This window comes from Pezoporus wallicus, unplaced genomic scaffold (genome assembly GCF_028554395.1).
Source record: "Pezoporus wallicus isolate ANWC-B61680 ecotype Strahan unplaced genomic scaffold, APGP_CSIRO_Pwel_v1 scaffold_6362, whole genome shotgun sequence".
Taxonomy (NCBI): domain Eukaryota; kingdom Metazoa; phylum Chordata; class Aves; order Psittaciformes; family Psittacidae; genus Pezoporus; species Pezoporus wallicus.
Genome location: NW_026637663.1, coordinates 1,989,488 through 2,011,886, shown reverse-complemented (window position 1 = coordinate 2,011,886; position 22,399 = coordinate 1,989,488). Strand labels below are relative to the sequence as shown.

Here is a 22,399-nt window from a genome sequence, read left to right as displayed (position 1 = left end):
AAGGAGCATGACCAGCAGGTCGAAGGAGGTGATCCTGCCCCTCTACTCTGCTCTTGTGAGATCTCACTTGGAGCACTGTGTGCAGTTCTGGTGTCCTCAACATTAAAAGGACATGGAACTGTTGGAACAAGTCCAGAGAAGAGCCACGAGGATGATCAGGGGACTGGAGCACCTCTCGTATGAAGACAGGCTGAGAATGTTGGGGCTGTTGAGCCTGGAGAAGAGAAGGCTGCGTGGAGACCTCATAGCAGCCTTCCAGTATCTGAAGGGCACCTCCCTGCTGGGGAGGGACTCTTCATTAGAGACTGTAGTGACAGGACAAGGGGTGATGGGTTAAAACTTAAACAGGGGAAGTTTAGATTGGATATAAGGAAGAAGTTCTTTCCTGTTAGGGTGGTGAGGCACTGGAATGGGCTGCCAAAAGAAGTTGTGAATGCTCCATCCCTGGCAGTGTTCAAGGCCAGGCTGGACAGAGCCTTGGGTGGCATGGTTTAGTGTGAGGTGTCCCTGCCCATGGCAGGGGGGTTGGAACTGGATGATCTTAAGGTCCTTTCCAACCCTAACTATTCTATGATTCTATGATAATACAGCTTAATATGTTGGACAGTCACTTCCATTAACAATATATTTTTATAGGTGATTGAAGGACAAACAAAATGCTATGAAGGGCTTTAGAGAGAAATGCAGCTTGCGCATTTGTCTCATTCTTTCTGCCCTGAAATTTTTATAGCTTGACTCTACTAAATATAACAAAGACACAGAACTTTTCTTCAGCTGAATAGGCTTTGAGTTCTCTTCATTTTTCTCCTGACTGGTGTTTCTTCATTTTGTGTCTTTTACAGTGAGTTACCTTTTGCCATAGTGAACCTTTTTCATGTTATCACTGAATAGCTGATCAGGCACAAACTTCTCAAGTGGAAACTCTAGTGCCAGAAGAGACCTGGACAATTCAGTTCTTAGCCTTCATCCAACTGTATGTCATAAGTGGGGGAAATGGGCAAGGGACCTCTGCCCTTCACAGCTGTTGGGATTAGCATATTTGAAATGTGTGTGCTTACCATGGGTGCTACATGCCATGCCTCACTGGTGCACTCATTCTTGCTCTTCTTTGTTGGTCTTCTGTAGAAAGTGCATTTCAATACTTACTTATTCCACACAGAGATGAAGGTGCAGTGGTTCTTCCACCACCACAACTTAACAGATCTTTTTCTGTTTTGTTCTTTCTGTGTGTGCTTTCTCTCCCCTTCCTTTCCTCACTGGCGCTTTAAACATGCATAAAGGGCAACAGGATTTGATCCTACATGGTTCAAACACTAGCCCTCGTGTATAATGGGCTTGTATATTTCTTCTTAAGCAGCATGACTGCCAAGTCTGTTTTGCCTTACTCATACCAAAATTTTTCAGTGCCAGCCAATTTCTCATGAAGACCCCAAAACCAAAACTACCTTCAGGAATTTACTACCTGATCAAAAGCCAAAGTGGGTTGAATTGCAAATGGTATAAGGTGACCCAGTGTTCTTGTGTTCTTGTGAAGCTGACTCTAACCTTCATTCTGCCCTTTTATGTGCAAATTTTCAGCTTCCTTCCTCCAGCAGAAACTCAGAGGCATCTGAAAAGTGGGTGGAGTCCTTGACATTAAATGAGAGTCGAATGAGAATAAAAGCATACAATAATGCAGTAGAAATGGTCCTTCTGACCAATGTTAAACAATGAAATCTCTGCCTGAATAAATTTGGAAACCCTATTTATTTCTTGTAAAGTAACTAGCAGTAGAATGGGGCTAGAAGAGCTTTAGGCATATTGTATTTAAATAAGCTTCTTGTTCAAGCCAGAGCTAAAGCTGCACTTACGGATAATGCAGCTTACATTTTATTTCAAGAGTAAATATTATATTATCATAAGATCAATTGTAAATGCTCTTTACTTCTGTCAACAGGCCACTGATAGTATCTCTGTGTGAGCCTCTTAGTTGATAAAATGGCACAGCATGCAGAAAGATAATAAACCTTATGTGAGGAAATTTGATTCAGTGCTTAATAACTTTAGTCAGATAGGATGTTTCAAAAGAAAAGTGTGCTTGCAGCAGTAGCCCTAAGAAACACAGCAGCAAGTTCTGAGTACCTCTGCATGAGCATGCTAAAATCCCTCAGCAGCCTTCCTTTCTTCTTGCATGAGTGTCTGTTCTCCTGAGCACCTTACTTTCTGGATTTGGCTTACCTCAGACTAAGGAGTGACAATGCAGCATTTGTTACATGCATTGATGTGTTGCACAGAGCTGGTGTGCGGCTGGCAGAAACCGCAGACACAGCCCATTTTGGCCTTTGCACTTTGCTTTGGTTTTGAGCATATACAAGAAGATGATTAAGGCTTTCCCATTCTCTGTGTTCCTTCTGTCTTCTGAATTAAACAGACTGGCAGCAGTTTTGAAGCTTTCTGAGGGTGTATCCTTTAAAACATTGATTACTACCAACAGCTTGACTTGGAGAACTGTCATGGTTTAAAACCAGTCGGGGGGCTCGTTCCCTCACTCTCCCCCCCTTCTTCTTTCCCTCCCCCTACTCCCAGAGGGACGGAGAGGAGAATCGAAAAGAATGCATCTCCCACGGGTTGAGATAAGAACAGTTTAGTAACTAAGGTATAACACAGATCACTACTGCTACCACCAATGATAATAATGATAAAGGAAATAACAAGGGAAGAGAATACATCACCTCACCACTGGCCAACCAGTAACTCACCCCCCAGCCCAAACAAGCACCGACCCATACCTCCTCCAGCCCTGCAGTCTCCCAGCCCTTCCGGCTAACTCCCAGTTACATCCTGGGCATGACGTGCTGTGGTATGGAATACCTCTTTGGTCAGTTTGGGTCAGGTGTCCTGTCTCTGCTTCCTCCTCGCTTCCCTTCCTCCCTGGCGGAGCATGAAGCTCAGAAAGTCCTTGGCCAAACCAAAACATCCTTGTTATCAGCTCTGTTCCCAGGCCAAAAGTCAAAACACAGCACTGCACCAGCTACCAAGAAGGGGAAAAATGACTGCTACTGCTGAACCCAGTACAAGAATATACTGAGAATATTCATTCTCGTTCTCAGTCATCCCAGAACAGGTTTGAGATTCCTGGAACAGAGCTAGTCATCATATCATATCATAGAATACCAGGTTGGAAGGGGGGGACCTCAAGTGATCATCTGGTCCAACATTTCTTGGCAAAAGCACAGTCTAGACTGGGCCACATGGCCCAGCACCCTATTCAACTAATCCTAGATGTGTCCAATGCTGCGGATTCCACCTCTTCCATGGGGAGGTTATTCCAGTGGCTGATTGTTCTCACTGTGGATTTTTTTTTTTCCTCTAGTCTCTAATGGGATTCTCCCCAGGTGTAACTTGTACCCATTACCCCTTGTCTTTTCCATGGGACCCCTTGTAAAAAGGGAGTCTCCACTGTCTTTGTAGCCACCTTTTAAATACTGGAATATGATGATAAGGATTGCCCCGAGCCTTTTCTTTCTTAGGCTGCACAAATGAAGCTCTCTCAACCTTTCATCATATGCCAGGCTTCCCAATCCTTTCATCCTCTTTGTGGCCCTTCTCTGGACCCCTTCCAGCCTGTCCACATCTCTTTTGTATAGCAGGGACCAAAACTGAACACAGTTTTCCAGATGTGGCTTTCCAAGCACTAAGTGGGATAATGATGTTTTTATCTCTGCTGGTGATGCCCTTTGTTGATGCAACCTGGCATCCTGTTGGGTTTCTTTGCCACAGCAGCACAGTGTTCACTCTTATTGAGCTATTTGTAGAGTGGGAGGGCTGACTTCAGAAGTGACACAGATGCTAAAGGTGAATTCTACAGATGCCATAGACTTAATCTTTGACATCCATCTGCTTTTCTGGATTTTGTACTGAAAATGCAGAAAATGAGTCTGGTAAACTGACTGTGGTTATTGGAATAAGTTATCAAATAGAAAGCATGATTACATGCCAGGCATTAAAGCAGACTGGGCTTTTTTTGTCATGTTCATCTAACTGTGCTGAGCTCAGATTTATCTCATGAGAATAAGGGTGGAGTTTGGTCAAGCACCTTCCTGTCTCTCCTTCATATTCCACTGAAAAAAAAATTAGGCAGTATACTGAAAGGAAAAAACAAATGAATAGAGGAAAAAAGCAACCAAAAAAATCTTTTCTTATAATTTTACACTTAAATAAGCAAACACAAATTTGCTACTAGAGATCATATGTAGCAGCTTCAGAAGAAACTTGATAGGAACTGTAGGGTGTGGTTTTGGAAGGTGCATCTAAACAGGTGCTTTTTGCTGAGACTTTACATTCATTTCTCACTCTGGTAAATGCTGGGAATTATTTTCAGAGGTTGGTTTATTGAACAATAAAAAAAATAAAACAAAAAGAACAAAACAAAATGAACAAAACCAAAAGAAAATGAAAAAGGGTTTGAGTGGAGATTAAAACAACCTGTCTAAAGCAAAAATGATGGGTCAATCAGAGAATGCTTCTTGCTGTGGGAGATGCTAGAAGAATAAGCAGCATGACAAAAATGTTGCTTTCAACTGTCCTGTTACTTAAGAGCATATGGTAGTCCCTTGGAAGCCCTTAGATAATGGTTATTGTAAGTTTTAATGTGGGGATAGGATATAAAATCCAGAGTAGAGTGGTGCTGTATGTTCCCTCTGATACTGTCTGAAAAGTGAAGTCTTTTATTTAATGTTCTTAAGTTTTAAGGCCTTTGGATGTGGCTTGTCTCTGCTAACTGTAGGGCTTTGTAACTGCCTTGGGACTGTATTTTCAATCAGAAACAGGCATTTTTAAAAGTGACCTGGGCAATTTGGACTTTAGCTTTATTCTTTAACCTGAAGTGTTGCATTACATTGTTTCATTTTTCCCTTACTGATTAAAGCAGGATTAATTAATTTCTGCTTACATGTGCATATAAAGTTCTGAATAGCAGAACTGTCACTCCTGCACGTGGAGAGCTCTCTCATGTTCCTTCTGTGCTTTTGAGTTCTAAGCAACGAGCATCAGAATGATGTTTCCCATTTTCATGTCAGCTGCAAAATAGAATGTTTTCATCTCTTAACAGCATTAAGCATTTACGGTCCTTGATCAGAACTTACATTTTAGGGCTTTTTACATTAGCTGCAACACTTAGTAGTACTTACGTAACTTGACCTTAAAAAGTTTAAAAAAGAAAAAAGAGAATTGTTCTTTTTATGTGTTCAGTAGAGAGAGAGGTAAAAATATTAGGTATGATATAAACCAGAGAAGGTAAATAAAAAAGAAAATCCAATTATTTTAAAAGTTCAGAAACAAAACCCAAGGAACCCTTAAAGCCTCTAACTTTCCTTCCACTTCTGATGCACAAAATAGTTGCTTTCGCTTGGTAGCTCTTGAAACACAAAAATTTAGTCACGTTTATTTGCATGTTAGTTACATTTTAAAAAATCTAAAAGTATAGCTTGCGTTATCTGACAGCTTTAAAAGCTGTTTGTGCTGCCAAACTGATAGAATTCATTCACTTAATCATCAGTGATTGTCACAAGTCAGCTCCTATAATGCATATTTTTGACTGCTTGAAAGCTAATAAACCTCTCCATTTCATGAATATTCTATACTAATACAGATTATTATTGGATTGTTTTCTGTTCCCTTACCTTTCTACCCTGCTTTTGGGATTCTGATGCTGAGGAAGATGAAGAGTAAAAAAGTGAAGAGAGAACAAATGAATCACAAAATGTCTTGCAGTTAAAATGTATAAATGTATTGAGTGTTATGAGCATGTTTAGACAATAAGATCACCATCATTTTCATGAGGTGATATGTATGAGCTTTTGTGACCAAAGATCCAAGTGTAAATTTCCTAGAAATAGCAAGATGGGAATTTCATGCACAGCTTCTTCAATTCTTGACAGTGAATTTGAAGTACTATAGTGATTTTTTGCATCGTGTCTCTCAAGGCAAATGTTGCTGCTGTGTGGACTGTATTTACAGTGTCAAATCTAACTTCAGCAGTGGTTTAGAAGGAGGACATGAGGTAGTTTTGTTGTTGCAAAAGAACTTTTTGCAGAACAAATCAAACAGTGTTCCCAAGGAGATGAAAATCTGTTTTCTGATTAATCACAGGTCTGCTGTGATTTCATTTTCTGACCCCTGATGATTCTGGAGTTTTATGTCCTCATCACTTGGTGGGAACTTCATTAATGGAATTTAGCCAAACTATTTTATTTATCAATGAAGCATTTACTAAATTTGGTAATAACCAGATGAGTTGCTTCCTGTTTACAGGGCTTAATCTTGAGAGAGGATTCTGAGGTAAATATGGTTGAGAGCATTCACCTAGCTGTATAATGGACACAAAGTAGATAAAAAAAAGTAAACAGAGACATAGATACAAGCTCAGAAACTAAATGAAACACAGTCAAGTTAGTTGGCTGAAAATGCTTGAAATATCAATTCTTTCACCTTAGTTTTGTAACTGTATTTTTCTGTAATCCCTGATAGCTATGCAAACTTATTACTGTGTCCAAATTCTTTAAAGGATAGAGATGATGGGTGTCACCTGCCAGAGCAGTCACTGGGAGCTTACTCCAGGGAAAAGATTTGCCCAATATGCTAAATAGGATGAAGTTCAAAAAGGAGAAAAATAGCAGGTATTAGCATACTGGGCTCAATTATGCCTCTCCTGTAGCAGAACTGTTGCAGGTATAGGGAAGTACTGTGCTGCGAGCGTGCGTGCCGGGAGGCAAATTTGAGCTTGGAAATCATAATGCCTGCCAGGTACTGGGGGCCAGGCAGCTGGGCAGAGGAAAGGATTTGCTGTAACTTTTAAAAGACATGTTAAATCTCCTTCACTTGTCATATTCATGGGAGGAAGGTGGCTTCTTACCTTTTCATTCCCTATTTAGAAGTGCTTGCTTTGAACAGATGAAGACTCTCAACAACACCTCCGGCACTATGCATCACCTGCTTGCAGGAGTTGTGGAAATTCAGTTCTCTGCACTCTTGTCCTTCTCCAGTCTTTGTGGTACCTTCTCTTCCATTCCTACATGCTTTACACAGCTAACTTGAAGCACCTCACATCAGAAGAGTCACAACTACACTTTAGATGGTTACTTCCTGAGACTTAGAGTCATTTCTGTTCTCCCTTAAGGTGTACCTGGCAGCTTCAGCACTGCCATTACACACTAGATGTGGTAAAATAATGTAATTTATTCATTTAAATTACATAACCAATGAGTTGGATGACAGGATCATTGCACACTTAGGGAAAAGAATTAATGCTCTTTCTGAGCTACAAAATTTAAACACTAGTCTTATGCCCAGTTTTTAGGATTTTATCCCATTGTTTGAAAAAGAATTTAGATTACGACAAGGTTGCCCTATGGTATTAGTCATTAAGGCTTTTAAAGTAATCCCTCCATGACATATTACTTTACTTTCTCCACTCACAGAAAAAAGTTCAGTTTGGTTGATGAGGCATTGTAGGTTGCTGCTTCCATGCAGCATCCACAGCATGAAAAAATTTAAATTAAATGTTAATGGAACGTCCCTGTAGTCCAGGGTCATTGATCTTTTTTAAGTGAACTTTGGAAACAAACAAACCCTTAATATTCTTGGTAAATTAGTATGGTATACATTGGTAGTTCTTGACAGATTAGGAGATTGAGCCCCTGTAGTTTGGTGGAATTATTTAGTAAATTTCCATTTGTTATATTCACAAGAGTAATTTTCTTATGGCTGTTCCACTGTGGCATGTTAAAGTTGATATAAAAGCACAATTCTTTATAAAAGTCATGAGGATTCTGACTGCATAGATGAAAAGTTATTTCAGGTAACACCAATTACACATTTTATACATCTTTTTAAATACAGATGATCATCTTGCTAATAGTTATGCTAGAAATTCAAAATGCATTTTTTTATATCTCAAATATCTGAACAATATTCAAATAGAGAATTTCAAGTTCATATCTGAAAACCTTACAGCTGAATCAAAATTTTATGACTCAGATTAGAGTTCGCATTGGATGGGGAGAGTCCAGTTCCTTGTGGAGTGAAGAAAAAAAAAACAAACCTCAACAACAAACCTAAAAACCCCAAACCAACTAGATACACGTAATGCTTCTCATTCCTGAAAGATAAGGTCACTTAGTTAACTGAAAATATGAGGCAAGATAGAGCATAAAATAATACAAAGGCAGACTGAGACAAAAGGTTGTGCTTGAGTACTTGGAGTGTGGCAAAATAGTAAATTATGCAGTATAACTGTAATGGCACTGTATCCTTGATAGGTGCTTGAATCTAATGCCATTGCTTAGAGGTAAAGTAGGAAGAGACTGTGATATGTTATTTGAATGAGATTTTTAATCTGCAGGTATTGAGTTAGTGCTATAGAATTTGAGATGCTCTGTGAATTATTTATGATAAACTCTGCAATTAAAATGATTTTCATGGTCTTTCCACTATTCAGGTTGAGTTTTTGTCTAAAAACTAGTAAATCAGTTTTTCATCGGTCAGGGTTTTTTTACACACCTTGCGAGAAATGTATCCTTTACCACGTAATAAATATATACATAAGCCCATCTTGTAGCAAATAACTTTAAAGATGTGTATTTAATTGACCCATGTATTGTGCATGGATTTAATGAGGCTTTTCTTGGACTAAGCTGTCAGGGAACTAGAAAACTGTTCTCATCACTGTCAAGAAAATCTTAAGGAAAACTCCATTTTCAGGCTGGGATGAAATATTCAAATTTCCGTGTTTTTAACTTGAAAAATTGCATGCTTACTCTGGGTGTGGGTTAACACACTATAATCTTTTCCTCAGGTGTGCTGCCTTGGCAGTCTGTCATGTTATATCTCCACTAAGACAGTCACCCTTTTTTCAGTTTCATCTTATTTAATAAAAGTACTAATAAGTACATCTAAGACAACTTGTTTGTTTAGTTTCTGTGCGAAGAGAGCAGAGTTAAAGATGCTATTTAAGACAAAAAGACCATGAAGTGCCTTGTGGCTTGCTGATTTCCAGTGTGATTATCTTCTACATGAAGAGTGAAAACCAGGAGGAAAGGCACCTAACAGTCTTGAAAGGTGGCTTCCCCAGCAAACTCTTTATAGACTGTTGATCAATAGGAACATTTTATTTAGCCACCAGTAATAACTAGGAAGTAATACCTGATGATGGAATACATGCTGGGCATGAAAGAGTTCATCCGTACTCCCTTCTGCCTCCATCATTCTGTCAGTTAAGGTCCGGATTAAAACTGTCATGTTCTGATCAGTCCCACAAGTGTAATTTAAGTGTCAGTCTCTCATACAGTAAATTTTTTAATAGCTCCATGCCTGAAATGGGTGCAGTGATGGTGTTTCCCTGCATGCTTCCCTTTGACATCTAAGCTCTTCTAGATATACACTAAGTATGAGGTGGTACTTTCAGTTTTTTGTGTTCTGAGTACATTTTAAATGTTCAGGTTTTAAGCTGGGTGTTTCTGGGAAGTTCAAAGAAATTAAACCACAACTTACATTGGGGTCAAAAACATTAAAAAATCATGGTTGATTCATAAAGCTGAAAGCCATGTGTTGTGCAAAGAAGTTAAAAGCGAGATGGAGGAGGGAAACCACCAAAAACCACCCAGACCTTTACTAATCTTTCATGACAATGAAGCATTGCCTGTCACCAGGACTACATTATCTCATCTAGAGATCTAATAAATTTTGTTCTTGAGATTGAAAGTCTTGTATCCCATTTTGTGAGGAAGGCTATAATCTCTCTGTGCTTACCCAATGCAGAACTCTGTTGCTGAATTGGCAGGCCACTGAATGCGATTGGTGAATCCATGCAAAAATACCTCCCCAAGGCAAACTGATACCCTCTCGTCTTAAAGACACACATGAAGAAAAAGTCAAACTGGTGCAGTGCTTTGATTTTAAGGTCTTGGAACTCTGCAAACCCTTTCATTTAATTCATAATCTGCATTGCAATCACCACTGTAATAGATACCTACTTAGTAATTTGGGCAATCATATTTACATGACTTTTCTATTATCTTGCTGCTTGTTTCTCTTTATTGAGCAAGCTTGATTTGTCCATCTGTTTTGATGAATTCTTGATCCTTGGGATACTCTGTTGCTTGATTGATTTGGCTTCTGGCAGAGGTTATCAGCAAGCCTATGCTGGAAGTCTTCTGTTTAGTGATATTTAAGTGTTGGTTCAGTTGATAATGAGCCTCAGTATAGGACTGACCTCTCTGGAGCAATGTATTAACTCGGTATTTTAAATGCTGACCTGCTGTAGAAGGGAGAGGGCAGCTCTCCCTCCTGGTCTTGACACCAGCTATTTTGCAGGGCAGGAGAGAATACCATGGTGCTTATGAACAAGCAAGTTTTTGTATTCTTGCCTGAAGCTGCATGTCTTGAGTGAAACCAGGATGTATTGATTTGCTGTAACCACCTATTGACCTCTGCGTCCTTTACATCTGAGTTGCACAAGGAAACACTATTCTTTTTATCTTTTTGTTGTTACTGGTTGTTGTGAGTCACATAAGATATCTGTGTATAAACAACCTGGTTCATTCACTCTTAAGGTTGTTGCTGCTGTTTATTTTACCACTTTTCATCTAGACACCCCCCACCCCAACTTATTTTCTCTTTCTTTAATTTGTTTCTAAAGCCAAATTGTGCTTAGTATGACAGTTTTCTTGCATTTTTTTGCACATCATCTCAAGCATGAAGCAAATTCTTTATGGCATCTTTGTACGCACTTAGTCTTGTTTTGAAGATCAAAGTCTGAAAGCCATTTATCATTTCTGAAATTGAACTTTAGAGGTGTATATAAGATCATCTCCAAGTTGATCAGATATTTTTCTTTCCATAGGCAATGGGATAACTTTTTTTTGCTCTTTTTCCCTGGTTTTGGTTTCATTGATTCTTCTAGTTCACTTGTTTCCAGTAGCCTAACGTTCAGTTACTTCTGAATTTATACTTGATAAAAAATACGGAGAGATATTGATTCTTTATAATACTAAGTTCTTAGATGTAGAATTTTGCTCTTTGTTTTATAATTCCTGTATTGTTTTGCGAATTGATGAGGCTCTTATTCCTGGATTGGCAGGGTGTGCAGTTTGGACCCCACACCTAAAACTAGTTGCTAGCAGATGTGATCACACTTGTGTGTCACAGGTTGCTGTGCTGGCCTTCCTTTTTCCACCATTGATAAAAGTGTTCTTCTGTTCAAGTGGTCTTGTATTTTGCAGGCTGCTGTTAGTAACTTTGACAATGACTATGAAGTGCTGCTTGCTGGTTGTATTATTTTTATCCAGTTTCATGTTATTATTTAAGATGTTAGAAAATGCACCAAACCGCTCTACTACTAAACTGTGACGAGAAGTTCCATTGCGCACAGACCTTCTGCAGCAGTACCTTGAATGTATTGGCAGTACATTGTTCTTCAGTGTCTTAAATTCCCATTTGTGGATCTTAGTATCTATAAGAGGATTTTGGAAAGAGGCTTTGTTAACAGCACTGTTGGTGTTCTGCTCCTTTTCAGGTGTAGATCGTGTGTTTGCATCAGGGCTCACTTATTTGCATGAGGTCTTAGGCTCTCAGAATGTGAATTTCTTTGGACTCTAGCATTCAAATATTTCATCTGTGTGTGAACTCTAGTTTTCACTATAACATTTTCATTGCCAACAATCAGTGTAGAGTCATCTTAATGGAAAATTATGATAAAGTTGATCAGGAAAACTTTAGTAGTAATAAGTAATGTAATGCTGTCATAAAATGTACATTGTATTTCTGGAGCTTATGATCCAACATTGTCATGTCTACAGAACGGTTACCTTTGCAAAAACTATATTCAGTAAGTGTCAGTGTAGAGCTTATTTCAGTTACTTTATGTTTCATCTACAAATTCAGAATTTCTCAAATACTGAGGTGTGCTTTCACATGAAAGAGAGACTGAGAAAGTTGTTTTTCAGTACAATTTTCAAAGCTGTTTTACTGGAAGCATTGATCCAACATTGTGTATATACATTTGATTTCCTTTTATAGAATTCGTCAAAATTGTATCAATCCGCATCAGAGGGCATTTGCATCTAATAGTATTGAAAGACCTAGAATATGTGATTTTTGATGACAAAAGAAAATTGGGAAGCACTCTATCTAAGCATGAACCCTGAGAATAAAAGCAAAATAAATTTTGTTCTGGAGTTACAAAGCCTCATTATAATCCAGCCTGATGCCCATTTTCATTTCATTTGCACTAGCACCTCTGATACGGATTTAAATGCCATTTTCTTGCTGTTTTGCAAGGGTTTTTTTTCCTTCAAGAGCAGCAGAAAGAAGCCTTAGTGTGTATGGGAATCAGGATCCAAACATTGTGTCTGTCTTGGAGGAGATTCTCAAATAGAGATTGTGGTTAAATCTCTTGCAGAATGATTTTACTTTTTCACTGCAGTGTGTTGTGCTTTTGTTTTCTTCTGCAAGTTGTTAATTAAAAAAAAAAAACAACAGGTTTTGAATGCAGTTATAGATACTTTCTCATTAAAAATTGGGCTTTTTGTTCTGTAAGAAGTGGAAATTTCAGTCAGACAGTTTGTGTTGACCTGTCAGTTGTGCACTAAAGCTGGTGAAGTTCTGCTACCTTTGTTTGGAAAGCTTTTCTCTGTTTATTTTTCAAGAACTTCTGCAGTTTGTGTAATATGTCCATATAAAACATTCAAGGTACAAACAAAATAAGCAAAAATCCTGCTAATGCTAGTATTTCTTTATTTTCTATTTTTTTTTCCCCTCCAGAGGTTAATTTAAAAATCCCAGCCCATGGTGGCTATAGCAGCATAACCCACCAGCTGAGAATACTTTTAAAGACAATTTTGCCATTGGTGACTTTATTGATACTTCATATGACAGCTGGGTGAAAATAAACAGAAAGTAAAAGCAACATATGATACCCAACATGGTCATAGGAGAGCTGGCTGTAATGGGTTTTGCAAGTGACGGGTTGTTGGTTTGGTTTTAATTATGCATTTTCTGGCTTGCTGGCAACTCTTGCTGAAGCTGGTTTTGGCGGTTGAGTAGTGTGTGGTTGTAAGGAAAGCATTAGTAGCAGCTTAAATAGGCTTTCACATGCACACAGGGTTTCCAGTGGGAATGGTTTGCAATGGAGTGATTTCCTAGTAGCCACCCTTGGGGTGTCAGGTTTCCTACGGGCGAGCAAAGGCTCATGTGAAAACAATCAGCCTGCGCCAAGTCTGCCCTCGTGAGCAGCAGTGGGTGCGTGTCGCCTTTGTGGAGCACCGGTTGCTTTTACAGCTCCAAAACCTGTTCAGTGACTAAACGGCTGCCTTCCCTTTCCAGGGGAAGGAAGAGGGGTGAATGTGGGTTCTTGGTCCGGGGTTTCTGCAGCCTTAGGGGTGATGGTGGTGGTTTTCCAGCAGGGAGGCCTCCAGGAAGGGGGAGTGTGCTTGGCTTCAGAGCAGCACCAGGGCTGCTGGAAGGGAGGATGCTGATTACAATAATAAACAAATGCTGGGGATAGATTACTGCACGGCTGTCAGAGCAGACAGCGCCAAAGGAGATCCCCAGCAAATGCTTTAGAGGTTGCAGCAGGACCCTTTGCTGGAGATTTTTTTATGTCCTACCTAAAGGAAGGAAGTGACTAGGTTTTGTTTAATAGGCCTTGGCTGTTCTGTGGTGCAGCATCCTGTGGGTGAAGTGAAGCAGGCTGGAGATGGCTTGGTTACTGTCATAGCAACACCAGCCCAGCTGCAAGGGAGGCAGGGAAGGGAGAGGTGGGCTCCTGTCTGATCACACTGATGCGTTTCCTAGGCTGAAGTGTGCCTCATCCCATTTCGACTTCTCTGAAAAGCTGGCTTTTGGTGCCTTCTATAAACAGAAGTTTCGTTGGGGATTTTTCTTCTTTTCTTTTTTTTTTTTTTTTTACCTTTTTATTATTATTTTTTATTTTTTAACTTGGAATGGAGCAACATGGAAGGACTTGCTCTTCCTCACCACCATCTGCATCCATCATATACCGGCGGATTACAGCTTCTCTTGCTTGGGGTTGTTGAGATCAAACTTTGAGCCTAGGGCCTGCAAGAAACCATTGCCAAGGTGAGCTGGAGGCAGTGCTGGCTGGGTGCGGAGACAACGAAGTCCCCGCAGTGCCATGGGGCCAGGTTAACTGCAAGGAGCAACACCCAGCATCAGCAGCTCTAGCCCAGGCACCCAGCCCATGGGAAGGAGTGGGGACAGTGAGGATGTGACAATGGTGCTGCGTGAACTGCCCCCAGGGAAACACAGCCCAGGAGAGGGGCATGTGCAAGAGCTCTTGAAGGGTTTTGTGACAGTATAGGTGGGAAAAAAAGAGGAACCTTTGGAAAGCTATAGACCTGGCTTGGAGTACGTACCAGGAAAATGTAGGCTTCGAGGGACGCTTAATGATGATTGGCCTGAACTTCAGCTTACGTGAGTTGCTGACAAAATTGGAAAAGGTATGATAAGCACAGTTTCATATACTCATGCCTTTGAAACTGGTTACGCTTTTGAAAACTGCAAAATAAAAAGGGTAGGTTGATGTTGAGATTTCTGTGTTGCTGTTAAGGTCCTCATGTGACCCCTGTTTGACTGTCTCTCAAATATGGAAGTCTAATGTTGCTTCTCTTCCCCATTTCAGGCCCTACAAGATTACTTTTAGAGCATGTGCTCTGATTGTGGTCATGTTCTCTTTTATTTTTTAAAGGAAATGAAAGGAAAGTTTGGACTTTGCCAAGTTAAGGGTGTTAGGGGACTTCCAGGATGTCTGTGACCTTACTTCACTGTTGACAGAAAGGAAGTGCTCCACAGTTTTGTGTTAGATTCAGTTGAATGTCAGCTAAAATGTGAGAACTTCTTACGGCTTTTATAAGTAGAATTACTTCCAATGAACGCCCCACTTTTCCCAAAGTTTCATCTGTTGTTCTTCAAGCTAGTTACGCTTTCTCTTACCAGGACATTTGGTAGCAGTAATGTTGAGAGGCAGGAGGCTTGGCTTTGCAATGATTGCACTAATTAGTGAGACACATAAGAATATTCAAAACCAGAATGTTTTCATCTGCTTGTCAGAAGTTCCAGTGAAACCTGGATCTGTATGTTTGTAACCAGCCTTAGCTTGGCTTTGCATACTGTTTTTTCTTTTTTTCTTTAACATTTCTCCATATAAGCTTCCTGTGCCCTGCAAGACCAGTCTGTAACAAAATATATAGTTGTTTATTTACACATTAATATAAAAACCATAAATACTCTGCTCTCAAAGCAAGAGAGCAGATTGTAAAGCCTGATTCTGTGCTATTCTTTCCTAAAGCTCTAAACTTAAGTATGTTCTTTTTTTTAAAAACATACAAATAAGCACTGGTGTCCAGAACAGTAATATAATGGGTATTTACTGTCTCAGAAAATAAAATTAAGCTACTTTTTTTTTTTTGATTTGTATAATTTTGGTTAATTTCAGAATCATCATTCTGGGTTGTCAGAAGACTGCTGTAAGCTGGTTTGGATTTGTTGGGTTTTTTTTGAACTCTTGTATTTATACTTTCCTACGATAGCAAACTGGAGTTAATGAGACAGATACTGTTCAGTATCCCACTAGCATGACTCTTCCAAAAGTAGCAGCAAAAGCAGTTACGACACGATTTCTTCACTGTGTCAATTACTTGCTCCTCTCTTGCTCCCAGTCTGACAGCTGGGCTTCACTGTTTGCTTGTAATTGCTGCTGGTGGCCTGTAAAGATTAGGACACATGCTGGACACTTTGAAATGCTTCATGACATGGTTAAGACAGAAGTTTTGAAACCAGTGTTTCTAATGTCTTTTGAACCATTCAGGCTTTGGCATTTGCAAATTCCAGCACTCCCCCTGTGATTTCGAATATTCCGGTGTCTTATTTTGTCTCAAAGGAATTGATCTTGGCAATTCTCACCAAACCAAAACTGACAGGTCTCTGAGCTCTGCTGTGTAGCTTGACGTTTACTGTGTCATTTTGTTACCTACTGTGCTGAAATTTGTAAGGTGAAGTGGGTGCTTTGGTGCTGGAGAAGAAAGCTAACGTTTTAGTTGGTGAACTCTGACCAGAGATTCTAATCTGTGCTTATTTAGCAAGGTTGGGTTTTGTTTGGTTTTGGGGTTTGTTGTTTTGGTTCTGGTTTTGTTTTTTTCTTTGTAGGGTATGAGGGTGGTCGAGCAGGTTCCCCTCCTCCTCCCCTGCTTCCTCCCTCTTACTATTCCCTACACTCCCATCCTGTTCCTCCTTGAGGAGTTTGCTGCCAGGAGAAACAGTGTTGTGACTGATGCTGGCTTCCAAGCTACTTTCAACTTTCTGGATTTGTTAATATATGTTCTAAGGAGAGAATTACAAGTGCTGTTGCTGTGGTCGTAATGCAGAAGCCAGATGGCATTTGCAGAAACTTGCACGGCACTCCCTTCCTATGCAAGAGCAGAATTGCATTACACTGGTGTGGGCAGGGCCACTTTGGCTTTGTTCAGTTGCATTTCTGTGACTGTTGGAGTTAGTATTGACAGATTTATGATGCTCATCAGATTTTGAGTCAATGCTGTTCGATGGAGCCACAGGGGTTGTTGAAAGCAGGCTAGCATTCTCAGCCTTTCTAAGTGCGCCATCATTCTTGTGTTGAAAGGAATCCTTCCCCACACACCGTTTGTTGGCTGTTAAGGTGCTACCCATGAGGTTTAAGTGCACATCAAGACAGCTTTTTGGAAACTTGAAGTGTCAATGCAAAGCTTTTGGTAGTACAAGCATTTGAAAATTAGATTTGAGAAATACCCCAAAGTGCTTGTTCCCAAAAAAAAGGTGGGTTTTTTTTTTCTTCCTAGAATAAGAGAGCTTAAGTAAGTAATTAAATTTCTAATATATCTAAAGCCAATTGCTGTTTTGAATTGCTTTGATCTTATGCTATAGTCTCAGTGGCTATAGTGATACCCAGTATGGTCTGTATATAATGCTTTAGAGAGGTTTTAAGTCTATCTTTATACACTCTCTGGACACTGATGGATTTATGATAATGGCAATTCTGCCCAAGGGTTTTGCATGAATGTGAATTCATTATAAACTGATTGCTTAACAGCAATTGCCACTGCAAGCCTCTGAAAGAGCATATTGGGATGAGCCTTTCTAAAGTTGTGACTGTCCTCTGACACTAGAAGAGAGACTGTCTGGATGAGATGGGTACCTGGATTCTTCAGAGACTTTTTTAAACTGTCTCTTTTTGCAACAAGATCCCTCTCTCCCAGCTACCCTCGTCGTTTGTAAAGAAGGGAGCAATAAAAGTCCCATTTCCCTTTCACAATGGCCACTTTCATATGCCTGTATCATGCCTTAATTTTTATTCCCTCCTTAAGAGTCATCAAAAAGTAAAAAGCTCAGAGTGAAGCGGGGACTAAAGGGAACATCTGACACAGCAGTGTTCCCAATGGCAGTTGGCAGCAAAAGGTAAAATGTATCTGGTTCAGTATAGACTAAACAATATGCTATTTAAAAAAAAAAAAAAATCCATTCCCTTGCTGCTTGCTGTGAAACCTCAAAGAATGATGTTCTGGCTGATGTCGATGGCAAACAGTTATGTTCTTTGGTTGGCACTGAGCTTTTCTGTTCCAGCTGTTTCAGCTGGAAGAGTTTTCTGCAGTTCCTTTGATGAGCAGTCATCACCTTTATTCCTGACCTCTAAAAGAGATGAGTGCAGCATTTCTGTAACTATGTCTTTGCTGACTTGACCATTGTCAGTGAAGGCAGTGAGCAGTCATTTTTTGTGGGACTTGCAGTTCCCTGCATCAAGTCTGCTGTCCAGTCAAAGGCGTGATTTGTGTTGGGTGAAGTAATACAAAACTTTCTTGGCAAAATAGCCTGTGGGTAACCTTTCCTGGGGGAAATGCAGGTTTTCAAGCAATTTTTCATTCATGAGTAGTCAACCTCAACCCTACTCTTAATTCCTTTTAAGCTCCTCATGTGGCTCAAAAGCCACAGAAGTTTGCATATTCTGTGGCTTGTACCTTGGGATTAAAATTACACAGCAGTCTGTGTGCCAACAAAAAACACTTCTAGTCCTGTAGCACAGCATCAGCACTGGACCTGTGGGTCCATTTCTTGCAAGCCATGTGTTGTTTGTGTGCCATAACTTGCCATCCCTGCTTTGTGGTTAAATGTTTATTTAAAAAAAAATGTGAAATTCTGCTTCCTAAAACATATAAATAGTTAAAAATTGGGGTAGAATACTGAATTTGGCTGTATGTAGTGAGTAAAAAATACATTGGAGTAAAACATTGGTAAGTCCTGAATGTAACTGTTTTACAAACCCCATAAAGTTATATTTGGTATAGCATGCTATTGACCTTTTTCATAAGAAACTAAGTTGAGTTTTGTGTCATACCATATATAGTAAAAACTTGATTGAGGGATCCTGACAATAGAATCTATAGTTACAGGAACATCTGCTTATTTACTTTACAGAATAAAATAACATCGCTGTTTTAGAGCTTTGTATCATAAAGCTCAGGTACTCGAGGGTTCTTAATGGTGAGAATGGAATGCAGTAACATTCTGCATGCTATAAAATGCGTCATTTCTTCTACTTTAATTTTGGCGTGGAGATGGGGATTTTCATCCACCAGTTTTTACCTTCAGTGGAAGGGTTCAGACCCTTTAAAGGGCCCTGTTTTGATGGCAATGTATCAATATAAACAAATATAAATATATTTGTTTATATATATATAACCAATATAAACAAAATCTGAAGACAATTGTGTGGAAGTAAATATGCTAACAACTTAGGAGGTTGCAAAGTGAATTAGAGGCCCTCTGGAGCCTTCATTTGGAAAAAAAGGCACTAGAATGCCCGTAGTCATGGGAATGCTGTTGGTTTGGGGTTTTGTGGGGGTTTTTGTTTTATATGTTTGGGAAGGTGTGCTTTATTTATGTGGTTTTCTTTTGTTTTGGTTCTTGGGTTTTGGTTTTTTTAATTTATTTTAAAAGGGGTTTCTTTTTGCCTTTATAAAGGATTAATAGTTTTCAAATGACAATTATTTTTGCCTTTGTAACTGTTCAAATATCCTGGCAGTCTGTAAGAAGGAAAAATAAACAAAAGAAGTTTGATGGCTTTTTGACCTTGGAATTGGAATCAGAATGCTTGGTTCTGTTCAAATCTTTGTCATATATTTTCTTTTACCCTGGGCAAGTCACTGTAGTTTGCCTTTGGGCTTATCCAGTAGCAACTCCGACTGCAGTCTGCTCCATCTTAGAGTCCTTTTCAGAATTGCTATCTATAGCGTTACTTAGTGTCACATACCATATTTATACATTCTTTAAAGACAATTGTCATTGTATGGTAATTTAATATTTTATTAAATTGGAATTAAAGCAAGAGATAGGCTTCTTATTATAGAGACAAGCCTTAAAATCAGTCTGGCTTGGGTGAAGTAGATACGTACATGTCAGTCTAGTTATTTCTTCTCCCTTCTGTCTTTCAAAACTTTGAAACTTGCACATCAATTTATATGTAGGATGATTATTTTCCTCAAAGAAGTGCTTTCTTCTAATTTAGGATCGTAAGCCTGCAAGCACTTGGGCATGTAAACAAATCTGTTGACCTCATTCCAATGTATTTTCAATCCAGTTTAAAAGATATCTGCACATAAATATTTGCAAAACTAGCAAAATATGGCATCTATATAGTAATACCTCCAAAAATTAAGTTGATAAAGCTATGTAACTATAGTTCAAGAATTATGAATTTCTTCTGGTGAGAAGTCCTTCTCTGTTTCCCATGTATTTCCTTAGGTTTCTTTATAGTTTGGATCACACACACGCAGACACACACACACCTTTTTCCTTTGCTTTGTTTTCCATGCACAAGGAGAGCACTCTGGCCCAGTTCCCCTTTGCACTGGACTAAGAACGAGTGCATTTCATGGTGGTATCCACCCCTCTTAATGTGGCAAAAGCAACAGACTTCCCCCCCTCCCCTGTCTTGTCCTGCATCCTCCTATGTGCTGCCCCTTTGATTCTGGATGTAGAAGTTTCATCTGATTATAAGGAAGTTTTAAAATTGCTTTTTAAGTATTGAAAAATTAAAATTTGATTAACTCTAATGAAAGTTGATTCTAGTTGAGACCTGAGCAGGGACAGTCAACTTCTTTCATTCCTTTTTGCATCATAGAGGATAGTGGAGAAGAATATAGAGAATCAACGACTGAGGAAAAGGCAGGAAACAAAAATAATAGATAATGGTGAACATGGATTTGGATGTGTACAGGATGGATAAAGTTCTTCTTCCCACTTTGAAAAAAGAAATTTTAAGGGAGGTTAACCACAACATATTTACAAATCTCCTAAGAATGGAAAGATTACGATAACACAGCGAGTAAAGGAGATGACTACCAGTTGCTACTTATTACAGCAGTCTTAGGACAAGATGGGAGCCCATCATCCTTGTTAGCCTTTCAACAAAGGACTATACCCAAAAAAAATCTTTGAGATCTTTTATATCGCTGTTAGGAAATAACTAACTTAATGTGTCCATCTGTTGCCATTAACTGTCTTTCACATCCTGCATTCCTTCTGTACTTCTTTCATGTGCACATTGAGGTGGGACATGTTATTTGGATTTCTTTCCCTCTTTCTTTTGAGGACTGCGATGCACTTGCATTCATTAGCTTTAATATCAGTCTTGTTGGTTTATCCATCAGCTGACAGTGCTGTTTGTTTTTTTTTCCCTGGAAAATGGAAATCAGAAAAGAGAAGTTAATTAGCAAAGTTAATTCTTTGAACTGAGCTGTGACAACGTGGCCATCACAGATGGGACTCAAGAATGTGAACAGCAGATTTATTTTGCCTTAATCAATGTAACATGATGAGTGGCAAATGCAAGAATCAAACCCATTTGGAACGAAACATTTTTAAGTGCACATGCTTAAGTGTCCTCTCAAATGTAATCACAGGAAGTTTTGTGAAGGCTCTCAATAGCTTTAGAATGAATACTGTGAGTGTAGAATAGAAGATTAGAGATCAGTTTGTTTTTAACTAAGTTTTCTTTTGAAGCTTTTAAGAGGCTTAGAAATGTAATTGACATGACCAGGCTTTTGTAGCACAGATCAGTTTATGATTAAAATTGTAACTGCTATATGTGGTTGTATTTCCTGCTGTGTGGTTTGAGCTGGTTTTCACTGGGTCTGCTTGTGTGTTGGAGACATAGGAGCTCCAAAAGTCTTCAGATAAGCATCTGATTTCTTGAACTGATGAAGATGCTGTCTTATTTGGGTTTGTTGATCATCAGACACTTATATTTCAGTTTTTCATTTTAAACACTACTGTATCTGTTTCCAGAATTACTATTTTTATCAGGATGGTTTAAAGACAGTAGAAGTGTCTTTTTACCTCTTTTAAAGTAGTAAAACTCACGACAAAGAGTAGGTAGTTGTCCAAAGTCACCTAGTGGCTCAGCTGGAAAGCCAGAGCTTCACTGATGCTGCCTTCCCTCTCCCCACTCCCTCTTCCCTCTTCTGTCTCTCACTCACTCACTTTTCCAGCTGTATCATCACCTTTTTTTTTCTTTCTTCCCTAACTAAAGAAAGCTTTCATGTTGTCTCAAATTCACAGCTACTTTCCCACTGTTTCCAGCTATTGTTTGTAGAATGTGAAACAGCCATTCTGAGATGCATGACTATGCACCTTGAGTATGGGAAGGTACAAGAGCCCTCTCCTTTCCTGCTCCTAGGAACAGATGGAGATTCCTGAGGAGTTGTGTGGAAGAATAAAAACCTTTCAGGGATTTCAGTTATAAAATTTCTTTTGCAAAATAAGTTTATTTACATCTGCATCAAGTTCCTGTCACAATCTTCTTTGATTAATCCTATTAAGACAGCCACTACACCTCCTGACTCTCCACACATTTATATTGCTCTATTAGAGTATACATAGATGTATGGCTGCTAGAAAGCATTGGCGGTGATGCAGGAAGTTTTGTTTGCTCTTAAAGGTAATAATGTACTTGCTTAGATGAAGACACCATCTATAATGTGTCTCTTGAGGCACATGTTAGATCAGGAAATATGTTTAATTTCTAAGGAGAGATCAGTCAGCCGAATTGAAATCACAAGCACTTCTTTTTCTTTTCAGTATTTCATATGAAATTCAGATTATAATACATCTTGCTGGTCTATGTCTCTCAATGTATTACAGGCCATGGTGTGTACAGTATTTTAACTGTAAAAATGGGCTTGTGGCAGCTGTAATCATTTAGCTGCAGTTTAATGAAAGCTTTTTTAGTTAAAAGCTTTCATTGCATATGACCTTAAGCACTTCACAGAGTTTGAATTCCACTAGTCTGTGTAAAGTTTCTGGAATGTTTAATTTC

The 22,399-nt window shown here is 39.2% G+C and overlaps 1 protein-coding gene across 6 annotated transcripts in view; it reads left to right on the top strand.

Moving 5' to 3' along the window:
• UTRN (utrophin) overlaps positions 1–22,399 on the top strand; it is a 372,113-nt gene that overhangs the window by 221,952 nt on the left and 127,762 nt on the right. The window lies entirely within an intron of this gene.